Source organism: Aethalodelphis obliquidens, unplaced genomic scaffold (assembly GCF_003676395.1).
Source record: "Aethalodelphis obliquidens isolate GAN/ISIS:26980383/991018 unplaced genomic scaffold, ASM367639v1 scaffold19, whole genome shotgun sequence".
Taxonomy (NCBI): domain Eukaryota; kingdom Metazoa; phylum Chordata; class Mammalia; order Artiodactyla; family Delphinidae; genus Aethalodelphis; species Aethalodelphis obliquidens.
The window spans coordinates 9,521,948-9,544,826 of record NW_020837963.1 but is presented as its reverse complement, the minus strand read 5'-3'; the positions used below and the strand labels follow the sequence as shown (position 1 = coordinate 9,544,826).

The 22,879-nt window shown below is 37.4% G+C and overlaps 1 protein-coding gene across 1 annotated transcript in view; it reads right to left on the bottom strand.

The window, feature by feature from the left end:
* The window catches only part of DCC (DCC netrin 1 receptor), a 1,156,455-nt gene that overhangs the window by 5,733 nt on the left and 1,127,843 nt on the right, over window positions 1-22,879 (bottom strand). The gene's annotated exons all lie outside the window — the stretch shown is intronic.

The window sequence follows — 22,879 nt, the reverse complement described above, 5'->3', positions numbered from 1 at the left end:
TATTGATTTTCTTTCGGAAAAGAAAAAAGGTATGATTCTGTCCTGATGAGTATTAGTGTCTCTCAATGACATACATTCTAATCCTCATGAAAATCATTTGAGTAACTGCTGAGTTTCTCCCAAATGATACTTTAGTCTGCTATAAACAATGGCTACCTTTTCTTTTTGGGTCTAAAATTTGCCTTGTAAATTCTGCTTAGATTATAGCAGTAATATAACTTTGTCCCTATAGTCTAAAACAAAAAGTTTATAAAGGCATATCGAATCAGCTAGTATACCTTACATACCTAAGGACTTTTGTCATTCTTAGTACTATAACCAAGACCTCAGCATAGAAGGTACTGAAGTCATCAAAAGAAGTTTGCCTCAGTTCTCTTCTATCATCAGTGATGATGTTTAAGTTCTAATGATCCCAATGGTGTACTATATATTTTTGGGGAAAAAAGTTATTTTGACCATACTTTCAAAAACATAATTCTAGTTAATAAAACTCAAAAGTTATTCTACTATCAGAGAAATAAGGGGTATTTGCTTACTGGGAAAGAAAGAATGCAAACAATCTAGGAGGCTAGCAATTTGCTAAATGCTAAATCCCAACAAAAGCACATTTTTTCATACCATGGCCTAGCATTTAATTCCTTCATATTTATATTCTTTCACTCTTTTTCTTAAACCAAGGCTCAAAGTCTGCAGTTAGAATCATTTATCACTAGAGGGTGAGCTGAGGTTTTTGGTAACTCATATGAGAAGAGATATAGAGACAGGAGAAACAAGAATAATTTTCTTAAGGAAGGAATATTTATGGAGTTCCTACTAAGCTCTAGACTTATGCTAAGCATTTTAGTTTATTTTAGGCAAAATAACATAGTGCAGAAGAATTTGCTACTTACCAACCCAATCTGAATTCAGATCCTATAAAGCCTAACTACGTACTACATATGTAATTCCTTGTTCAACTAATTTCTCTTGCCTGTTTCTTCATCTATAAAATAGAAATAATAATTTGTGAGGATTGATAAGATTAAAGTGGCTGCTTTCCTGTAACTTGTTCAAAGAGAGCTAGCTATTATTAATATTTAATTGCCAAAACAAGCCTTCTATCTCCAGTTCATATATGAGGATGCTAAAATGAAGAGAAATGGAGTAACTTGCTTAAGTTCATACATTTCAAAAGGGCAGACAGAGCAAGGATTTGCAACTGAGCAAATTAAGGTTTTATCATTGATATTTTGATCTAGTCCATCCAATTTAAATGAGGCTTTCGAAGAAGCAATGTAAAAGAATATGAAATCTAGTTCAAGACTATAAGTAACCTGAGGGTAGAAACTATTTATTGTATTACAGTTTCTTGTAGTTAAATTATGTTTGAATTTAAAGGGGAAACAATGAACTTAGCATTAATTTAAGCTACTTTTATCACAATGTTGTTTAAATTTATACAAACATAAAACTTGGCATAACCTTTATAAACTTGTAGTTCTAATACTATGCTATAAAACCAAAACATGTTTAAAATTAAATAGCAAAGTCCTATACACATACGTTTGGTACTCACTGCTGCGCCACAAGTGATTTTGGGTTTGTCTTACATGATCAATTTTCACTCTCAGTTTTTTTCTCTTTGAACAATAGGCAAACCTTCATTCTTCCAGAGAATGTAATGCCAGCTGGTTTTCGTTAGATCTGAAGAAATCATTTATATAGTAAGTCTGCCTCTGACTATAAACACAGTGTTCCTAGAGCCAACTTAGTTGTAACCCCAAATACAAAGGCAGGCATTTAAAAACCCTGGCAGAACGATGCTATAAAATGGCCCTCTACATAGTCCACCTTGTGTAATTCACATTAATCTTACAGATGATCACCTAAGGGAAAGCACAAAGTTTAACGAGGAATTTTCATACAGTACTGGTGAACGTTGAGAATGTATCTGTTGAACTCCCACTTTGAATTTCATTTTCTGAATTCTGTTTATAATCCCTTCGAGAATGTTCACAATATTCTGATGAAAGCTGAACGTAGCTTTATTGCCATGGAAAGTTGTTCCTCCTATAGGTCACATTCTGTGAGTCACCTCTTCCTTCCCTACATTTGGTAGAACAGAGTAGCGGCATTTCAACAATTAACACTTTATGTATATATCTTTTATATGTTTTGTTACAATTTTGACTTTCTTGATGGTGTATGGTGAAATCTAATTGTTATTGAATTTTAAATTTTAGGTTTTTTAAAAAATTGAAGCATAGTTGATGTACAATGCTGTGTTAGTTTCAGGTGTACAGCAAAGTGATTCAGATATATATATTCTTTTTCAGATTCTTCTCCACTATAGGTTATTACAAGATACTGAATATAGTTCCCTGTGCTGCTATATGGTAGGTGCTTGTTGGTTATTTTATATATAGTAGTTTGTATCTGCTAATCCCAAACTCCTAATTTATCCCTCCCCTCCATCCTTTTCCACTCTGGTAACCATAAGTTTGTTTTCTATGTCTGTGTGTCTGTTTCTGGTTTGTGAATATGTTCATGTGTATCATTTTTTAGATTTCACATGTAAGTGATATCATGTGATATTTGTCTTGGTCTGATTTCTTAGTATGATACTCTCTAAGTCCATCCATGTTGCTGCAAATGTCATTATTTCATTCTTTTTTATGGCTGAGTAATATTTTGTGTGTATATATATATGTGTGTGTGTGTGTGTGTATATATATATATATATATATATATGTATGTATCTATATATGTATCTCACATTGTCTTTATTCCTCTGTTGATGGACACTTAGGTTGCTTCCATGTCTTGGCTATTGTAAATAGTGAACATTGGGGGGTGCATGTATCTTTTCAAATTAGAGTTTTCTCCAGATATATGCCCAGGAGTGGGAATCGCTGGATCATATGGTAACTATATTTTTACTTTCTTTTTTTTTTTTTTTTTTTTGCGGTACGCGGGCCTCTCACTGTTGTGGCCTCTCCCGTTGCGGAGCACAGGCTCTGGACGCGCAGGCTCAGTGGCCATGGCTCACGGGCCTAGCCGCTCTGCGGCATGTGGGATCTTCCCGGACCGGGGCACGAACCTGTGTCCCCTGCATCAGCAGGTGGACTCTCAACCACTGCACCACCAGGGAAGCCCTATTTTTACTTCTTTAAGGAATCTTCATACTGTTCTCCATAGTGGCTGTACCAATTTACATTCACACCGACAGTGCAGGAGGGTTCCCTTTTCTCCACACCCTCTCCAGCATTTATTGTTTGTAGATTTTTTTGACGATGGCCATTCTGACTGGTGTGAGGTGCTACCTCACTGTAGTTTTGATTTGCATTTCTCGAATAATTAGCAATGTTGAGCATCTTTTCATGTGCCTATTAGCCATCTGTGTGTGTCTTTTTGGAGAAAGGTCTGTTTAGGTCTCCTGCCCGTTTTTTGATCAGGTGGTTTATTTTTTTTGAATATTGAGCTGTACGAGCTGCTTGTATATTTTGGAGATGGATCTCCTCTGTCGCAGCATTTGCAAGTATTTTCTTGTATTCTGTAAGTTGTCTTTTCATTTTATTTATGGTTTTCCTTGTTGTGCAAAAACTTGTGTTTGATTAGGTCCCATTTGTTTATATTTGCTTTTATTTCTATTGTCTTGGGAGACTAAGAAAGTACTGACGTAAGAAAGTATTGCTACGATTTATATAAGAGAATGTTTTGCCTATGTTCTCTTCTAGGAGTTTTAAGGTGTCATGTCTTATATTTAAGTCTTTAAGCCATTTTGAGCTTTTTTATGTGTATGGTGTGAGGGTTTGTTCTAACTTCATTGATCTACATGCAGCTGTCCAACTCTACCAACACCACTTGCTGAAGAAATTATCTTTTCCCCATTGTATAATCTTGGCTCCTCTGTTAAAGATTAATTGACCATAGGTGTATGGGTTTCTTTATGGGATCTCTGTTCTGTTCCAGTGATCCATATGTCTGTTTTTGTGCCAGTGCCATGCTGTTTTGATTACTGTAGATTTGTAGTACTGTCTGAAGTCTGTGCGGATTTTGCCTCCTGCTTTATTCTTTTTCCTTAGGATTGTTTTGGCAATTCTGGGTCTTTTATGGTTCCATATAGGATTATATGTTCTAGTTCTGTGTAAAAAGTCATGGGTAATTTGATAGGGATTACATTAAACCTGTAGATTGCTTTGGTTAGTATGGCCATTTTAATAATATTAATTTTTCCAACCCAAGAGCATGGAATATATTTTAACATTTCTTTAAATAGTCTTCAATTTCCTTTATCAATGTTTTATAGTTCTCAGCATGTAAGTCTTTCACCTCCTTGGTCAGGTTTATTCCTAAGTATTTTATTTTTTTGAGGAAATTTTAAAAGGGATTTTATTTTTAACTTTCCCTTTCTGCTATTTCATTGTTAGTGTAAAAAATGCAACTGATTTATGTATGTTAATCTTGTATCCTGCTACCTTGCTATATTTATCAGTTCTAGTAGTTTTTGTGTGGAGACTTTAGGGTTTTCAACACATAGTATCTTGTCATCTAAATATAATGACAATTTTATTTCTTCCCTTCCAATTTGGATACATTTAATTCTTATCTGATTTCTGTGGCTAGGACTTCAAATACTATGTTGAATAGAAGTGGTGAGAGTACGCGTTCTTGTCTTGTTCCAGATTTTAGCAAGAAGGCTTTCAGCTTTTCACCACTGAGAATTATGTTGACTGTGGGTTTGTCATAAATAGCTTTTGTTATGTTGAGATATAGTCCCTCTATTTCCACTTTGGTGAGTGTTTTTAATATGAATGGATGCTGCATTTTATCAAATGCTTTTTTCTGCATCTGTTGAGATGATCATGTGTTTTTTGTCTTTTGTTGATGTGATTGATGTATCACGTTGATTGATTTGCATATGTTTAACTATGCTTGTGACCCTGGCATGAATCCAGCTTGAGCATGGTGTATGATCCACTTTATGTGTTGGATTTGGTTTACTAATATTTTATTGAGGATTTTTGCATCTATATTCATCAAAGATATTGGCCTGTAATTTTATTTTTTGGTAGTGTCTTTGTCTGGTTTTGGTGTCAGGGTGATGGTGGCTTCATAGAATGATTTTGGGAGTGTTCCCTTTTCTTCAAACTTTTAGAAGAGTTTGAGAAGGATGGGTATAAGTTCTTTAAATGTTTGGTAGAATTCCCTAATGAAGCCATCCAGTCCTGGACTTTTGTTTGCATTGAGTTTTAAAATTATAGGTTCTATTTCACTTCTAGTGATCAGTCTGTTCAAATTATCTACTTCTTCTTAATTCCGTTTTAGTGGGCTGTACGTTTCTAGAAACTGTCTATTTCATCTAGGTTGTCCAATTTGTTGGCACATAATTGTTCATAGTAATCTCTAATGATTCTTTTTTTTTTCCTGTGGTATCAGTTGTTATTTCTCCTCTTTCATTTCTTATTTTGTTTATTTGGGTCTTCTCTCTTTTCTTCTTGGTGAGCCTGGCCAAAGGTTTGTTGATTCTGTTTACTCTGTCAACAAAACCAGCTTTTGGTTTTATTAATTTTTTCTGTCTTTAAATCTCTATTTTATTTATTTCCCCTCTGATATTTATTATTTCCTTCCTTCTGCCGACTTTAGGTTTTGTTTGTTCTTTTTTCTAATTCTTTTAGGTGGTAGGTCAGGTTGTTTTTCTTGTTTTTTGAGGAAGGCCTGTATGCTATAAACTTTCCCCTTAGGACTGCATTTGCTACATTCCATAGATTTTGTATGGTTGTGTTTTATTGTCATTTGTCTTGAGGGATTTTTAAAATTTCCTCTTTGATTTCATTCTTGACCCATTGGTTTCTTAGTAGCATGTTGTTTAGTCTCCATGTAATTGTTTTTTTCTCATTTCTCTTTCTGTGGCTGATTTCTAATTTCATGCCATTGTGGTCAGAGAAGATGCTTGAAATAATTTCTATCCTCTTTAATTTGTTGAGACTTGTTCTGTGTCCTAGTATGTGGTCTATCCTTGAGAACATTCCATGTGTGCTTGGGAAGAGTGTGTATTCTGTTTCTGCCAGATTTAATGTTCTGAAGATATCAATTATGTATAACTGTTCTAGTGTGTCATTTAGGATCTCTGTTGCCCTATTGATTTTCTTTCTGCAATCTGTCCACTGATGTCAGTGGGGTGTTAAAGTCTCCTACTATTATTGTATTCCCATTAGTTTCTCCATGTATGTCTGTTAGTGTTTGTTTTATGTATTTAGGTGCTCCTATATTGGGTGCATATGTGTTGAGTGTGATATTGTCTTCTTGCGTTGATCCTTTTATCAGTATATAGTGTCCTTTATCTTTTTTTATGGACTTTGTTTTAAAGTCTATTTTGTCTGATATGAGTATTGCTACCCCTGGTTTCTTGTCATTTCTATTTGAATGAAATATCTTTTTGCTCCCCTCACTTTCAATATAGGTGTGTCCTCCACTCTAAAGTGAGTCTCTTGTAGGCAGCATATTGTAGGTTCTTGTTTTATTGTCCAAATGCCACTCTGTCCTGTGATCAGAGCATTTAGTCTATTGACATTTAAGGTAATTATTTATAGGTATGTATTTATTGCCACTTTAAATCTTGTTTACCAGTTGATTTTGTATTTCTTCTTTGTCCTTTATCTTTTGGTTTTTCCTTTTGTGGTTTGATGGTTTTCTTTTGTATTGTGCTTGAGTTCTTTTCAGTTTTGTGACTCCATTATATGTTTTTGATTTGTGGTTACCCTGGATTGCAAGTATGTTAACCCATTACTATATCTACTTGCTTGAGACTGGTAGTCATATAAGCTCAAACACAGGCTAAAAAAATTATATTTTCTTACTCCCCTCCCTGACACTTTGTAATTTTGATTTCCTATTTTACATCTTCATGTTTATCCTTTTGCTGTTCACTGTGTAGTTAAAATCACTTTCACAAAAATTTTTTTTGATTTTTAAAAAATATATGTACTGGTTTATTTAAGTGATCTACAATGCTTTTATGTATTTGCCTCTCCTATTGTGATTTTTCCCTTTCTTATAGATTCTTGCTTCTTTTCTATTTAGAGAACACCTTTCAATATTTCTTTCAGAGCAGGTTCAGTACTGATGTATTCTTTTGGTTTTTGCTTGTCTGAGAAATTCTTTCTCTCTCCTTCCATTCTAAATGCTAATTTTGCTGGCTAGAGTATCCTAGGTTGCAGGTTTTTCCCATTCAGAACTTTGAATATATCTTGCCACTCCTTTCTGGCCTATAAAGTTTCTGTGGATAAATCAGATGATATCCTTATGGGGGGGGTTCACTTGTAACTATTTGTTTTTCTCTTGCTGCCTTTAGAATACTCATTTAACTTTTGCCATTTCAATTATGTCTTATTGTGGGTCTGGTCAGGTTCATCTTGTTTGGGACCCTCTGTTCTTACTGTACCTGGATATCTTTTTCCTTCTGGGATCCCTATTATGCATAAATCGGCACACTTTATATTATCCCATAGATCTCATGTGTTACTTTGGTTTTAATTTGTCTTTCTGTCTGGTTGTGTAATTTCTGTTATTCTGTCTTCGAGATCATCATTCTTCTCCATTAGTTTGCTATTTTATTGCCTGTTACTTGGTTTTCATCTTGGCAATTGAGTTGTCTAATTTTGAATCTCTCCTCTATAGTTTCTTGTTACAGTGATCTGCATTTCCATTGATAGTCTTCCTTAACTCCTTCAGTATTTTTATTACCTCCTTTTTGAACTCAGAGTCTGGTAGACTGGAGAGGTGTATTTCATTGTTTAAAACAAACAGGGGATTTCTCATTTTTTAATTGGGAGTGGTTCCTCTGCTTTTTCATTTTACTTAGAAACAAACAAACAGTTATCTACTGTGGCTCTGAAGGGCTGTTTTTATGTGGGAGTGACCCTGTGTGAGGCCAATATTCTTGGTGCAAGAGGGCCATTTTTTGGTATGGATGCTTGCCACCTCTTTCCTCAGGTTGTGCTGGCCCTTGTCCTGATAAAGGGTGTGTTTGGTGTTGTCGTGACCAGAGCCTTCAGTGGATGTGGGGTGAGGCCTCCTCTTTGTCCCATAGTTGTCACAGTGCTTTCAGGGACAGGGTCTGCTCCCCAGTTGTTGGAGTGGAAGCCCCCAGATCCAGTTTTAAGCTGTGGTGTGAGTAGGTGGCACTAGAGCCCTCCCACTGGGAAGGAGTTGCTGCATATTCCTCCCCAGGAGCTGTCCACCAGGACATGCACTCTGTGACGTTGCCTGCCACCTATGGTGGGCACCCACAAAGTACACTGTTGTAGGCTCTGCCCTTGGATCAGTCTCTGTTGTGGGAATGCCAGTGTTCAGCTCGAATGTCCCCCAAGCACTCACAAAGCTGCTGGTGTGAACTTGCTGAAGTCACATACCAGCACCCACTGTGGGACCACAAGGAATTGGCTCAGATTTATGCCCCACATCCACGTGTTGGCAACCCGCCTGTGTATTCCCAGAGCGAGCTCGTAGCAGTGCCCACTGTGAGCACACTGAGATGAGACTGCTATGGTGGGTCCACAACCTCCCTTTGGGCACATGTTGACAGTGGGCCTCCTATGGCAAACCCAGCCTCCATCCTGTGCACATTCCAGTTGTGGCCTCGACCACACTCCAGGGCCTTCAGGCTGTCTCTGTGCAGCTAAACCAAGTCCTCTCTCTAGGTCTGTCTGCTCAAGTTTGAGTTTCAGAACCCAGGCACTGTGCGTGGCAGCAGACATGCGTCTCAGGCTGGAAAGTGCAGTGAGGTGGCAAGGACTGTCTGTGCTGCCTGCTACAAGCCAGTTGCTGCACTTTCCTCTGAGACTCCCTGTCTGTCCCTGCTGACCTCCCAGCCAGAGAAGGAGGTTCCCCGGGTGAGGGAACATTTCCTGTTTCATAACTCCCTGCCAGACATGCAGGTCCCATCTCAATTCCTTTTTTCCCCCTCTTTCATCCTACCCAGTTATGTGGTGATCTTTCTTGCAGCTCTGGTTGTATGAGATCTTCTGACAGCATTCAGTAAGTATTCTGTGAGAATTGTTCCACACGTAGATGTATTTTTGATGTATTTGTAGGAAGAGGTGAGCTTCCACATCCTTCTAGTCTCCCATCTCTGCCTAAATTGTAGTTTTTAAATCTTTAGATAACCTATTTCTGAAAAATTTACATTTTAACCCTTAAACACAGGCAAATATGTCTAACATATTCACAAATTAACACAATTCACTTTAGCATATATATATATATATATATATATAGCAATACAAAGAGTAACACAAGAAAAAGTAAATGGTATGGGCTTAGCCTACTATGCAGGAAATTAAAACAGGCCTGTTGTATACTTGGAAACATGTAAGAATAAAGATTCTTTTATAACTTATCAGACTTCTAGTTTTGCAGAGAGAAATTATAGTTCTATTAAAATACATTCTAATGGAATATTTGCTGCCTCAGATCCTAATGACTTGGGCAGATCCACAGTGTATTATACTGCATCTGAAATACTTGTATTATTACAATAAGATGCACATATGCCTGAAGAGTACCATAGCTCAAACCCATTAGAAAGAAGATAACTGATTGGGCAACAGTTAGAACCTACTGAGTGTTGAATACATGCAAGATGCTGTGCATTTTACAAAAGGAATTAAAGCCATTGCCTCAGCTCAAAGACCATGCAGTGTTTGTTTAAACCTCATGTTACTGCCTTCTCTCAAGTAATATTCACAGATTCAAATCAATTTAGAATGCTGGAACCCTGATGGCCCTTGAAGTTCATCTAGAGACCCTCCCTTTATTTTGCTGGAGACAATACTGAGGTCCCTGAAGATCAAGAAATCAAGGTAGAAAATTTCAATAACATTCCCATACAGGAGAAGAATTTTGAAGAGTCTCTTAGAGTTCAGTATTAGCAGGGTGTTACATTTTTTTTTCATCTTCCTGAATGGGGAATTTAAGGGAAATTTTCCAGGAGAGATTTATCACAGCCAATAAGACAACTTTGGTCTTGAAACTGGTAAAGCCTGGGTTGGTCCTTACAAGGTCACCAGTTTTTTCTTCACTTATGTACTTGCAGTTCACTATGTATTACTGGCTCCTGTTTTGATTTTCTAAGTCTGCATCTTTTATTCTCCTGAAGAACTACAAGACATGCCTTTACTTCATGTCTGAGACCTTACTAGTGGCTCTTCCAAAAGGCTACATTCTGAATCTATTTTCTCTACATCATTCAAACCAAGCAAACATCTTCCTAAAAAATAGCCAGTCTAACGGCATAGACTATGTTCAAGTGAGCAAGTAGTGTAGTCACCTGGCATCTGGATTAGTAAGTGATATCTAAGAGCTCAGTCCAATCTGCAGAGGACTCACTCTAGGAACCATCTTGCTGCCTCTCACCTGCTGATGGATTGCTACTGTTGGCAGGTGACTTATCCTGAGTCCATTCATCATTTTCTTCTGTATTTTTAAAAATTGAAATATAGTTGATTTACAATGTTATAGCCATTTCAGGTGCTCAACATAGTCATTTAAACCTTCCTGGATTGCAGTTGCAAATGGGCTTTGTCACCCTTCCTTTGTTGCTGTCTGGCTTTTTCTACACTGCCCTCATATGCCAGTTTAAAAGCCAACTTTAATCCCCCATTCTTGTGTGCTCCTTCTCCATGATGGGTTATTTGAAGGCATGATAACCTTTGCCTTGCCTGATGGTGTTCTGACAGCCTGAAAGACAGCCATAATCCTACCCTCCCAAAGAACTAGTGAAATCAGTAGCAATTAGAAAAAGCATTTACTTCAGGGGATTACACTCCTATTCTTCAATGTCAAGAAATGATGGAATTTTTGACACCTTTTCCTATTTTTATAGATCTAGGGAGCAGCCTCTAGAGAAGACTTTGCTTCCTATTTATTTCTTCACTTTGGAGAACTGCACTATGCTGATAATTGGTTTAACATAAATAATTTTAATAAAACTTCTCTTAATAAAACTTCTCTTAATTTCAGTGACATTTCTGAGTTTTATCAGAGTAATATAGCAAAGGAAAAGAAAATGGGAGAGCGGCCAGATGGTGGAGTAGGAAGACCCTGAGCTCACCTCCTCTCATGAGCACACCAAAATCACAATTATCTGCAGAACAACCATGGATATAAAAGATAAGAACCTACAAGAAAAGATTTTTTACAACTCTGCATAAAGAAGGGGCCACAACGAGACAGGTAGGAGGGGTAGACGTATGATATTATCAAATCCTATACCCTCAGGCAGGCAACCCACAAATTGGAAAATTATGTTGCAGAGGTTCTCCCACAGTAGTGAGAATTCTGAGCCCCTTGTTGGGCTCCCCAGCCTGGAAGTCCTGTACAGAGAAGACAAGCCCCCAGAGTATTTGACTCTGAAGGCCAGCAAGGCTTCATTTCAGGAGCCCCACAGGATGGAAATATAGACTTCACTCTTAAAGGATGCACACAAAGTCTGATGCATGCCAGGACCCAGGGCAAAAGAAGTGATTTGATAGGTGCCTGGGCCAGACCTACTTACTGCTTGGAGAGTCTCCTGGAGACGTGAGGTGTGGCTGTCCCTCACCCTCAGCATGTAGATACTGGTGACAGCCATATTTGGGAAAATTCTACCATGTGAACCCTGCTCCTGGCATCTTGGCTCATCAGCCCCACCCAAAAGCCTGTAGATGCCAGTGCTGAGACATCTCAAGCCAAACAACTAACTAACTAACTGGGTGGGAACACAGTCCCACCCATCAGCCGACAGGATGCCTAAAACCTTCCTGAGCCCACAGCCCTGCCCAACAGCGGGCCAAGACCCAGCTCCACCCTCAGTGGGCAGGCACCAGACCTTCCCTCCAGAAAGCCTGCACAAGCTTCTAGACATGCCCCATCCACCAGACAAAGCAAGAAAAGTACCATCCTGCAGCCTGAGGATCCAGCCCACCCACAGCAGGCCAGACCTTATCCTGGGACCAGCTAGGCCCTGTCCACTAGCAGGCCAATGCTAGCTGACAAATTCCCTAACTTGAGAAAGGAACAGTCATCCAAGTCCAGGAAGCACAGAAAGTCCCATATAGGATTAACTCACTCAACGAGGAACACACCAAGACAGACACACTGCTTAAAATGACAAAAGCTAAAGAGAGAATATTAAAAGCAGCAAATGAAAAGCAACAATAAATAACATACATGGGAACGCCCATAAGGCTATCAGCTGATTTTTCAGCAGAACTCTGTAGGTGAGAAGGGTATAGCACAAGCTATTTAAGAGAAAAACCTACAACCAGGAGTTCAGCACCAGTTCAGCACCAGTAAACTAGCTTTATGACAAATTTTAAAGGAACTTCTCTAGGTGAAAAATGAAAAGGCCACCACTAGAAATAAGAACATTATGAAATGAAAAAGCTCACTAGTAAAGATAGGAAATCATCCACACACAAAGCTACTGGCGAGGTTAAGTAGAAAAATCATCTAGATCCACAACAAGCAGTTAAAACAATTTGATTTAAAATATGATATAAAAAACACTAATCATGAGGGCAGGAGGAGATTACACATAAGCAGGGTTTCTAAAATGCATTTTGAAATTAAGAGATCAAGCAACTTAAAACAATTATCTATATAGATATAGATATACACTATACAAAAATCTCATGGTATCCCCAAACCAAAGATTTATAATAGATATACATACACACAAAGAAGAATCCACCAAACACAACACTAAAGATAGATAGTTATCAAATCATAAGAGAAGCAAGGGAATAAAAAAGACCTACAAAAACAAATCAACAAAATGGCAATAAGAACATACATATTGATAATTACCTTAAATGTAAATGGTCTGAATGGATATGAAAACAAGACCCCATATATATGCTGCTTACAAGACACTCACTTCAGATCTAGGGACATATACACACTGAGGGGATGGAAAAAGGTATTCCACACAAATGGAGATCAAAGAGTAGCAACAATTCATATCAGACAAAATAGATTTTAAGATAAAGACTGTTAAAGAGAGAAAAAAACACACTACATAGTAATCAAGGAATCAATCCAAGGTGATGATGTAACAATTGAAAATACATACACACCCAACATAGGAGCATCAAAATACCTAAGGCAAATATTAATACACATAAAAGGATTAATTGTTACAATAGTAGTAGGGGATTAATTGACCATTACAATAATAGTAGGGGACTTTAACATCCCACTTACATCAATGGACAGATCATCCACACAGAAAATCAACAAGGAAACACCGGCCTTAAATAACACATTAGACCCAATGGACTTAATTGATATTTATAGAGTATTCCATCCGAAAACAGTAGAATACACATTCTTTTCAACTGCAGGTAGAACATCTGCAGGATAGATCACATGCTAGAACACAAAACAAGTCTCAGTAAATTTAAGAAAATGGAAATCATATCAAGCATCTTTTCCAGCCACAATGCTATGAGACTAGAAATCAACTTCAAGGAAAAACTGCCAAAAATGCAAACACGTGGAGGCTAAATAATACGCTACTGAACAACCAGTGGATCACTGAAGAAATTGAAGAAATGAAAAATAGCTAGAGACAAATGGAAATGAAAACACAACAATTCAAAACCTATGGAACACAGTGGAACACAGCAAAAGCAGCAAAAGTTCTAAGAGGGAAGTTTATACTGATACAAGAATACCTCAGGGAACAAGAAAAGTCTCAAATAAACAAGCTAACCTTACACCTAAAGGAACTAGGGAAAGAAGAACAAACAAAACCCAAAGTTAGCAGAAAAGAAGAAGTCATAAAGATCAGAGCAGAAATAAGTGGAGACTTAAAACACAATAGAAAAGATCAATGAAACTAAAAGTTGGTTCTTTGAAAGAATAAACAAAATCAATAAACCTTTAGCTAGACTCATCAAGAAAAAATGTATGACAACAGTAGCAAAGGGTGGGAGGGAAGAACTGGAAATTAAGGGTGGGAGGGAAGAACTGGAAATTTGTTGTAAGATCCTCACACTATACATGAAGTAGTATAATAATCTTATTATTATTTTTACATCTTTATTGGAGTATAATTGCTTTACAATGGGGTTAGTTTCTGCTTTATAACAAAGTGAATCAGTTATACATATACATATGTTCCCATATCTCCTCCCTCTTGCGTCTCCCTCCCTCCCCCCCCATCCCACCCTTCTAGGTGGTCACAAAGCACTGAGCTGATCTCCCTGTGCTATGTGGCTGCTTCCCACTAGCCTCCATAGTGGCTGTACCAATTCACATTCCCACCAGCAGTGCAAGAGTGTTCCCTTTTCTCCACACCCTCTCCAGCATTTATTGTTTCTAGATTTTTTGATCATGGCCATTCTGACCTCATTGTAGTTTTGATTTGAATTTCTCTAATGATGTTGAGCATTCTTTCATGTGTTTGTTGTCAGTCTGTATATCTTCTTTGGAGAAAGTAGTATAATATTATTTCAAGATAGACTAATTAAAGATGATTTTAAACCCTAGAACAACACTAAAAAAATTTTTAGAGGTATAAGTAATAAATCAATAGTGGAAATAAAATGGAATCATTAAAAAAAATCCCTATTAATGCAAGAAAAAGAGGAAAAAAGAAAAATTTGGACCAAAAAGAAAAGAGCTGGCAAAATGGTAGATTTTAATCCAATCAATAATCACATTAAATGTGAATAATCAAAACATATCAATTAAAAAGAGACTGTAAGTTTAGATAAAAAGGCAAAACCCAACTAGATGCTGCCTACAGACAAAGATGACAGTGAAGTTGTAAAGGGGGTGTGCATATTTGAGGTTTTGGGGGTTACTGATTTGGGTGGTAGTTGTACAAAGTACTTCCTTTGTAATTGCTTGTTAAACTCCATTTTATATACTTGATATGTATATTCCCAATAAATAAATAAAGTTAACTGGCAATCAAATGTCAAAATAAAAAAAAGTAAAAAGGGAGATGGCCCAAATCAATAAAATTAGAAATGAAAAAGGAGAAGCTGCAACTGACACCACAGAAATACAAAGGATCTTGAGACTAGTACAAACAACTATACGCCAATAAAATGGACAACCCAGAAGAAATGGCAAATTCTTAGAAAGGCACAATCTCACGAGACTGAACCAGGAAGAAATAGGAAATATGAACAGACCAACTACAAGTACTAAAATTGAATCAGTAATTTAAAAACTCCCAACACACAAAAGTCCAGGACCAGATGGCTACACAGGTGAATTCTACCAAAAATTTAGAGAAGAGTTATCACCAGTCCTTCTGAAACTATTTCAAAAAATTGCAGAGAAAACAACACTTCCAAACTTATTCTGTGAAGCCAGCATCACCCTGATACCAAAACTAGGAAATATATCACAGAAAAGGAAGTTACAGGCCAATATCACTGATGAACATAGATGCAAAAATCCTCAACAAAATATTAGCAAATTGAATCCAACAATATATTAAAAGGATCATACACCATGCTCAGGTGGGATTTATCCCAGGAATGCAAGGATTTTTCAATATCCGTAAATCAGTGTGATACACTGCATTAACAAATTGAAGAATAAAAATCATATGATCATCTCAACAGATGCAGAAAAAGGTTTTGAAAAAGTTCAGCATCCATTTATGATAAACTCTCCAGAAAGAGGGCATAGAGGGAACATACCTCAACATAATAAAGGTTATATATGGCAAACATACAGCTAAAATCATCTTAATGGTGAAAAGCTGAATGCATTTCCTCTAAGATCAGGAACAAGACAAGGATGTCCACTCTCACCACTCTTACTTAACATAGTTTTGGAAGTCCAAGCACAGCAATCAGAAAAGAAAAAGAAGTAAAAGGAATCCAAATTGCAAAGGAAGAAGTAAAACTATCACTGTTTGCAGATGACATGATATTATACATAGAAAATCCTAGACACCAACAGAAAACTACTAGAGCTCATCAATGAATTCAGTAAACTGGCAGGATACAAAATTAGTATACAAAGATCTGTTGCATTTCTATACACTAACAATGAAGTATCAGAAATTGAAATAAAAGAAACAATCCCACTTACCATTGCATCCAAAAGAATAAAATACCTAGGAATAAACCTACCTAAGGAAACAAAAGACCTGTATGCAGAAAACTATAAGACACTGATGAAAGAAATTGAAAACAACATAATCAGATGGGAAGATAAACCATTTTCTTGGATTAGAAGAATCCATCTTGTTAAAATGACTATACTTCTCAAGCAGTCTACAGATTCAGTGCAATCCCTGTCAAATTGCCAACAGCATTTTTCACAAAGCCAGAACAAATAATTTTAAAATTTGTATGGAAACACAAAAGACTCCAAATAGCCAAAACAATTTTGAAAAAGAAGAATAGTGCTGGAAGAATCAGACTCCCTGACTTCAGACTATATTAAAAAGCCACAGTCATCAAAACAATATGGTACTGGCACAAAAACAGACATAGATCGATGGAACAGGACAGAGAGCCCAGAAATAAACCCACTCACTTATGGTCAGTTAAACTACAACAAAATAGGCAAGAATATACAATGGAGAAAAGACAGTCTCTTCAATAAGTGGTGCTGGGAAAACAGGACAGCTACATGTAAAAGAATGAAATTAGGACATTCTCTAACACCATATACAAAAAATAAACTCAAAATGGATTAAATACCTAAAATGTAAGAATGCACACCATAAAACTCCTAGAGGAAAACATAGGCAGAACACTCTTTGACATAAATTACAGCAATATGTTTTTGATCTGTCTCCTAAATCAAAGGAAATAAAAGCAAAAATAAACAAATGGGACCTAAATAAACTTAAAAGCTTTTGCACAGTAAAGGAAACCGTCCACAAAATGAAAAGTCAGTGTATTGAATGGAAGAAAATATTTGTAAATGATATGACCAGAAAGGGATTAATATCCAACATATATGAACAGCTCATACAATTCAATATCACAAAAACAGCCTGATTAAAAAATGGGCAGAAGAACTAAACAGACATTTTTCCAAAAAGGATATGCAGATGGGCAACAGACACGTGCAAAGATGCTCAATACTGCTAATCATCAGGGAAATGCAAATCAAAACCACAATAAAATATCACCTCAAACCTGTCAGAACGGCTATCATCACGAATAATACAAATAACAAGTGGTGGCAAGAACATGGAGAAAAGGGAACTCTTGTAAGAACATGGAGAAAAGAGAATTCTTGTACATTGTTGGTGGGTATGTAGGGTGGTGCAGTCACTGTGGAAAACGGTATGAGAAGTTCCTCAAAAAACAAAAATAGAACCACCATGTGACACAGCAATTCCATTCCATTCCTGAGTATATATCAGAAAAAACCAAAAACACTAATTCTGAAAGATACATACACCCCAATGTTCATAGCAGCATTATTTACAATTGCCAAGGAATGGAAGCAACCTAAGTGTTCGTCAACAGATGAATGGATGAAGATAGATAGATAGATATAGATAGACACTACCCAGCCATAAAAAAGAATGAAAATTTACAGCAACATGGATGGACTTGGAGGGCTAATATTATGCTAAGTGAAATAAGTCAGACAAAGAAAGATAAATACTGTTTGATATCACTTATATGTGGAATATAAAAATTCCACCAAACTAGTGAATACAACAAAAAAGAAGCAGACTCACAGATATAGAGAACAAAGTAGTGGTTACCAGTGGGGAGAGGTGGGGAGGGGCAATATAGGGGTAGAGGTATGGGAGATACAATCTACTGGGTATAAGTTAGGCTCAAGGATGTATTCTACAACATGGGGAATATTGCCAATATTCTATTAAAACTGCAAATGGAAAGTAACATTTAAATATTGTATAAAATTTTTTTTAAAAAATTTTTTTTAAGAGAAAAAGAAAGAAAAATTAAAAGAATCCTTTTCATGGCTCCCAGCTGCTAATTTCTAAGCCTGGCAGTCATGATCCTCTGTGACCACTCCCCCAAATGAAGAATGATTTTGAGAATGTGATAAAGAAAGCCCACGTCCCTTTCAGAGCTGGAGCAAAGCTGAGTGTGGCAGCAATGAGAGGAAGGACAGCACTGGAATTCTGAGACACTGGAAAGCTTCCCTTTTCTTTGTGGGCAGGCTTGAGTGATGAGGGATTCCCAGTCCTGAAGACCAGAACAGAACAAAAGATTTCTGATTTCTTGTATTTACTTTTCTTCCCCCCACGGTAGTAAAATGTGTGTTAACTACACAAGGAATTCCAACTGCAGAATGATTGCTCAAGTACATATCCAAATACGAGGAAGAATCCTAACCTGAGACGTAGGAGATCCAATCTTTTCTTCATTTTGTGACTTTGGCCCCATAGCCTAATTTCTTTGGTCTTGGGTATTTTTTATATCTATAAAGGTTAAACAATTTTATCTTTAAGCTATTAGCTATAAAAATTATACAAGGAAAAAGAATATAGCTATTCTACCTATACTTAACTTTACTAGGAATTATAAGTATTCTACCTATACTTCATTTTTCTGGATTTTTTGGGCTCTCCTCCTTAAGATTTAGGAAGCATAGTTAATCCATTGGTAAAAATGAATCTAAAGAAATCTCCAGCAAATGAATCTTTAACTCATAAGGTATGATAATTGGATTTTAAATTGGTTCTTCCTATTAAAAAAAAAGTTCTATCATTTTCTCTTAAAATTATTAATGAAAAACTGTAACAATTATGGTTGTTTTGCTTTGTTATTTCAGACTAACATCAGACAGTTTGGCCTAAAATAAGCAGTATTAAATTACTGTGAGTTTAAGTGATCCATGATTAATTGAAAAATTTAAACTTACACATGCTCAGTCTGAAATTGCTATAGATTTCCCCCTACCCAGGGTGCATGTTGGAGAAGTGTTTCAGGCGACCTTTAGGTGAAACACATGATGTTGATATGCTACATAAATGGGTTTACACCCGATATACAACTAATTAAGTGAGCATGGCTTTGGTTTTAATGCTACTCTCCCCAGCAGGACCCACTAAGGGGAGAAAATACAAATGATGCTGGAGCTTTGAGATGGGCCAGCCGTGCACCTCAGGTGCAGATGAGCCGCCTCAGCAGGAATTTACTGTTTTAAGTTTTATTTTCACAGTACAGTAATTAAACATTTCATTTGCTCATCAGGTACATAATGTATGACTGCCAGGTGCAGACTCCTGCTAGCATCTCCCTGCAGAGGGCTCTCCCAAGTAAAATAGTTCTTGGTGAGAGACGTTACATTAAGCTGTAGCAGGAATGAAGTATACAGATTCAGCTGGGTTGAAGCAGAGGCCAATGTGTAGCATGATTTTGATTTCACAATTAATTTTTATATCCTTGTCTACTTACTTCTCTTTCCTATCTCATTTTCCACTCCTTCACCCTTATGAGTAAAATTAAAATGGGTACCTTTGAAGAGGCCTGGGTTCTCATCTCCACTTTGACTTATTCTGTGATGCTAGACACACAAAAAAGCCTCTCTTGGTCTAGTTTCCATGTGAACCGTAATATTATTATAATGTGTATTTATTAATAAGTAACTACTCTGTGCTCAGATTGTTTGGGGGACTATAGAAGTGTCATATAGACGTGTACACTTCTCACATGCAAGGAGCTTTTGAGACTTTAGAAGAAATAAGAAATATGTACATGGAAAACTGTGTAATACTCTCTCTTTTCATGTTCACAAAATATTGATCAAAAAGAGAGTAGCTGTATTTACATAGATGCAATAGCATCAGGCATACTTCATAAGTGATAAAATTTCAAACGTATAAGTTTTGGCATTAATCTTAAAGCATTTGGTCTACTGTGTGTATTACACTCGAAGGGTGATACACATTTAAATGCCACTTCTGGGAATAGAAGCTTTGTGTTCTTCTAACCTTCCTGTTTTTCCTCTAAGATAAAGAACACATTGAGGCTGTGTTAATGAGGGGCTTCTGCCCACCTGTCTACCCTTCTCTACTTCCCATTAAGGTATAAGGAGGAACTGCTCTGAGTGACAAGGGGATTTTCATTGGGCCACAGCTCTGTGAAAGGTGGGAGGGTAGAATTAATGAACTAATGGTCACTATTCAAGTTCTTAAACCTGCCTGTGCTGTGTGACACAGAGGACCCCAAACTCTCTGTCCCTGAATTTTCCAAAGGCTGCATTTGTTAAGCAAACAAGGCACAGTCTGACTCTAGCAGGGCAGGCAGATCTCCATCCGCTCTAGCTCACCACTGGTGATCCCAATAGTCCTATAGTGAAGGAGGAAGAGGCTTCCCAGCTACTCCCACCCAGTTATTCCAGAGGGTCATGATTCTCCAGTATCCTTGATTCCCGTTTGGCTATCAGCATTTTTTTCTCTATTATTTTTTCCATGAACTGGAACCCAGAGAGAAAAACGATAAAACCTAGGTATTCTCTCTCTCTCTCTCCCATAAACACACAAATTACAATAAAACATCTTATATGTCTTATATGCTCTTTAAAATAAACCTTTTAAGACATCTTACTGCTCATGTCTTGAAGATAGAAAATCAAAGTTCAAAGAAGATAAGGGATTTTCTCAAAGCTATTTAGCTGGTAAGTGGGGTCTGACTATTGTTTTTTAAAGTATGTGTTCTATCTTAAACAAAAACAAATAAAAGTAAAATTCTGCGAAGTAGGCTTTGAGGGAAAACAAGACATTTTTAGCTCTACCAGAGGGACAAGAAGGAGCTCCACCCACCAGTGGGCAGGCACAGGCCCCTCCCTTCTAGACCAGCTTCACCCACCAGGGGGCAGACACCAGAAGCAAGAAATCTACAATCTGGAAGCTGATAAAACTGAGTCTGCAAATGCAGGTCAGAACCTACCCCGGGACAAACTGGTCCCTGGCCCTTGGGTGACGAGAGGGGACTGTGCTGCTGGGACACAGGACATCCCCTACAGAGGGCTACTTCTCCAAGGTTGAGAAAGATAACTAACCTCCACATACAAAAAAATACAAGTAGACATTTAGATAAAATGAGACGGCAGAGAAATATGTTCCAGATGAAGGAAGAAGATAAAACTCCAGAAGAAAAACTAAGTGATGTGGAGATAGGCAATCTACCTGAGAAAGAATTCAGAGTAATGATTGTAAAGATGATCCAAAAACTCGGGAAAAGAATGGATGCACAGTATGAGAAGTTACAAAAAGTTAATAAAGAGTTAGAAAATATAAAGAACAACCTAACACAGTTAAAGAATACAATAACTGGGGCTTCCCTGGTGGCGCAGTGGTTGAGAATCTGCCTGCTAATGCAGGGGACATGGGTTCAAGCCCTGGTCTGGGAGGATCCCACATGCCACGGAGCAACTGGGCCCGTGAGCCACAACTACTGAGCCTGCGCGTCTGGAGCCTGTGCTCCGCAACAGGAGAGGCCACAATAGTCAGAGGCCCGCGCACAGCGATGAAGAGTGGCCCCTGCTTGCCACAACTAGAGAAAGCCCTCGCACAGAAACGAAGACCCAACACAGCAAAAATAAATTAATTAATAAAATCCTACCCCCAACATTAAAAAAAATAATAAAAAAGAATACAATAACTGAAATGAAAAAGTGGATCAGTGAGTTGGAGGACAGAGTGGTGGAAATAACTGCCGTGAAACAGAAGAAAAGAATGAAAAGAATGAGGACAGTTTAAGAGACCTCTGGAACAACATCAAAGACAGTAACGTTTGTATTACAGGGGTCTCAGAAGGAGAAGAGAGAGAGAAAGGGCTTGAGAAAATATTTGAAGAGATAATAGCTGAAAGCTTCCCTGATATGGAAAGGCCCAAGGAGGAACATGCTGAGAGATATATTAATCAAACTGACCAAAATTAAAGTTAAAGAGAAAATATTAAAAGCAATAAGGAAAAGGCAACAAATAACATACAGGGGAATCCCATAAAGTTATCAGCTGATTTTTCAGTAGAATTTGTGCAGGCCAGAAGGGATTGGCATTATATATTTTATATGAAGAAAGGGGAAAAAAGTACAACCAAGAATACTTTACTCAGAAAGGGTCTTGTTCAGATTTGACAGAGAAATCAAAAGCTTTACAGTCAAGCTAAAGCTAAAAGAATTCAGCACCACCAAACCAGCTTTACAGCAAATGTTTAAGGAACTTCTCTAGGTGGAAAAGAAAAGGCTACAACTAGAAACAAGAAAATAACGAAATGGGAAAGCTCACTGGTAAAGGGAAACATACAGTAAAAGTAGGAAATCATCCACACACGAATATAATATCTAAACTGGTAGTCGTGAGAGGAGTAAAGTACAAATTCAGGATATTTGAAATGCTTTTGAAATTAAGAGACAGCAACTTAAAACAATAATGTGTGTGTGTGTATATATATATATATATGTGTGTGTGTGTATGTGTGTGTTTATATATATATATATATATATATATACATACACACACACACACACACACACACACACACACACACACACACAGACTGCTACATCAAAACCTCATGGTAACTGCAAACCAAAGATCTATTACAGATATACACACAAAAAAGAAAAAGGAATCCAAACACAACACTAAAGATAGTTATCAAATCATAAGAGAAGAGAACAAAAGAGGAAAGGAAGAAAATGACCTACAAAAACAAACCCAAGGGCTTCCCTGGTGGTGCAGTGGTTGAGAGTCTGCCTGCCGATGCAGGGGACACAGGTTTGTGCCCTGGTCTGGGAAGATCCCACATGCCGCAGAGCGGCTGGGCCCATGAGCCATGGCCGCTGAGCCTAAGCGTCCGGAGCCTGTGCTCCGCAATGGGAGAGACCACAACAGTGAGAGGCCCGCATACCGCAACAAACAAACAAACAAACAAAAAAC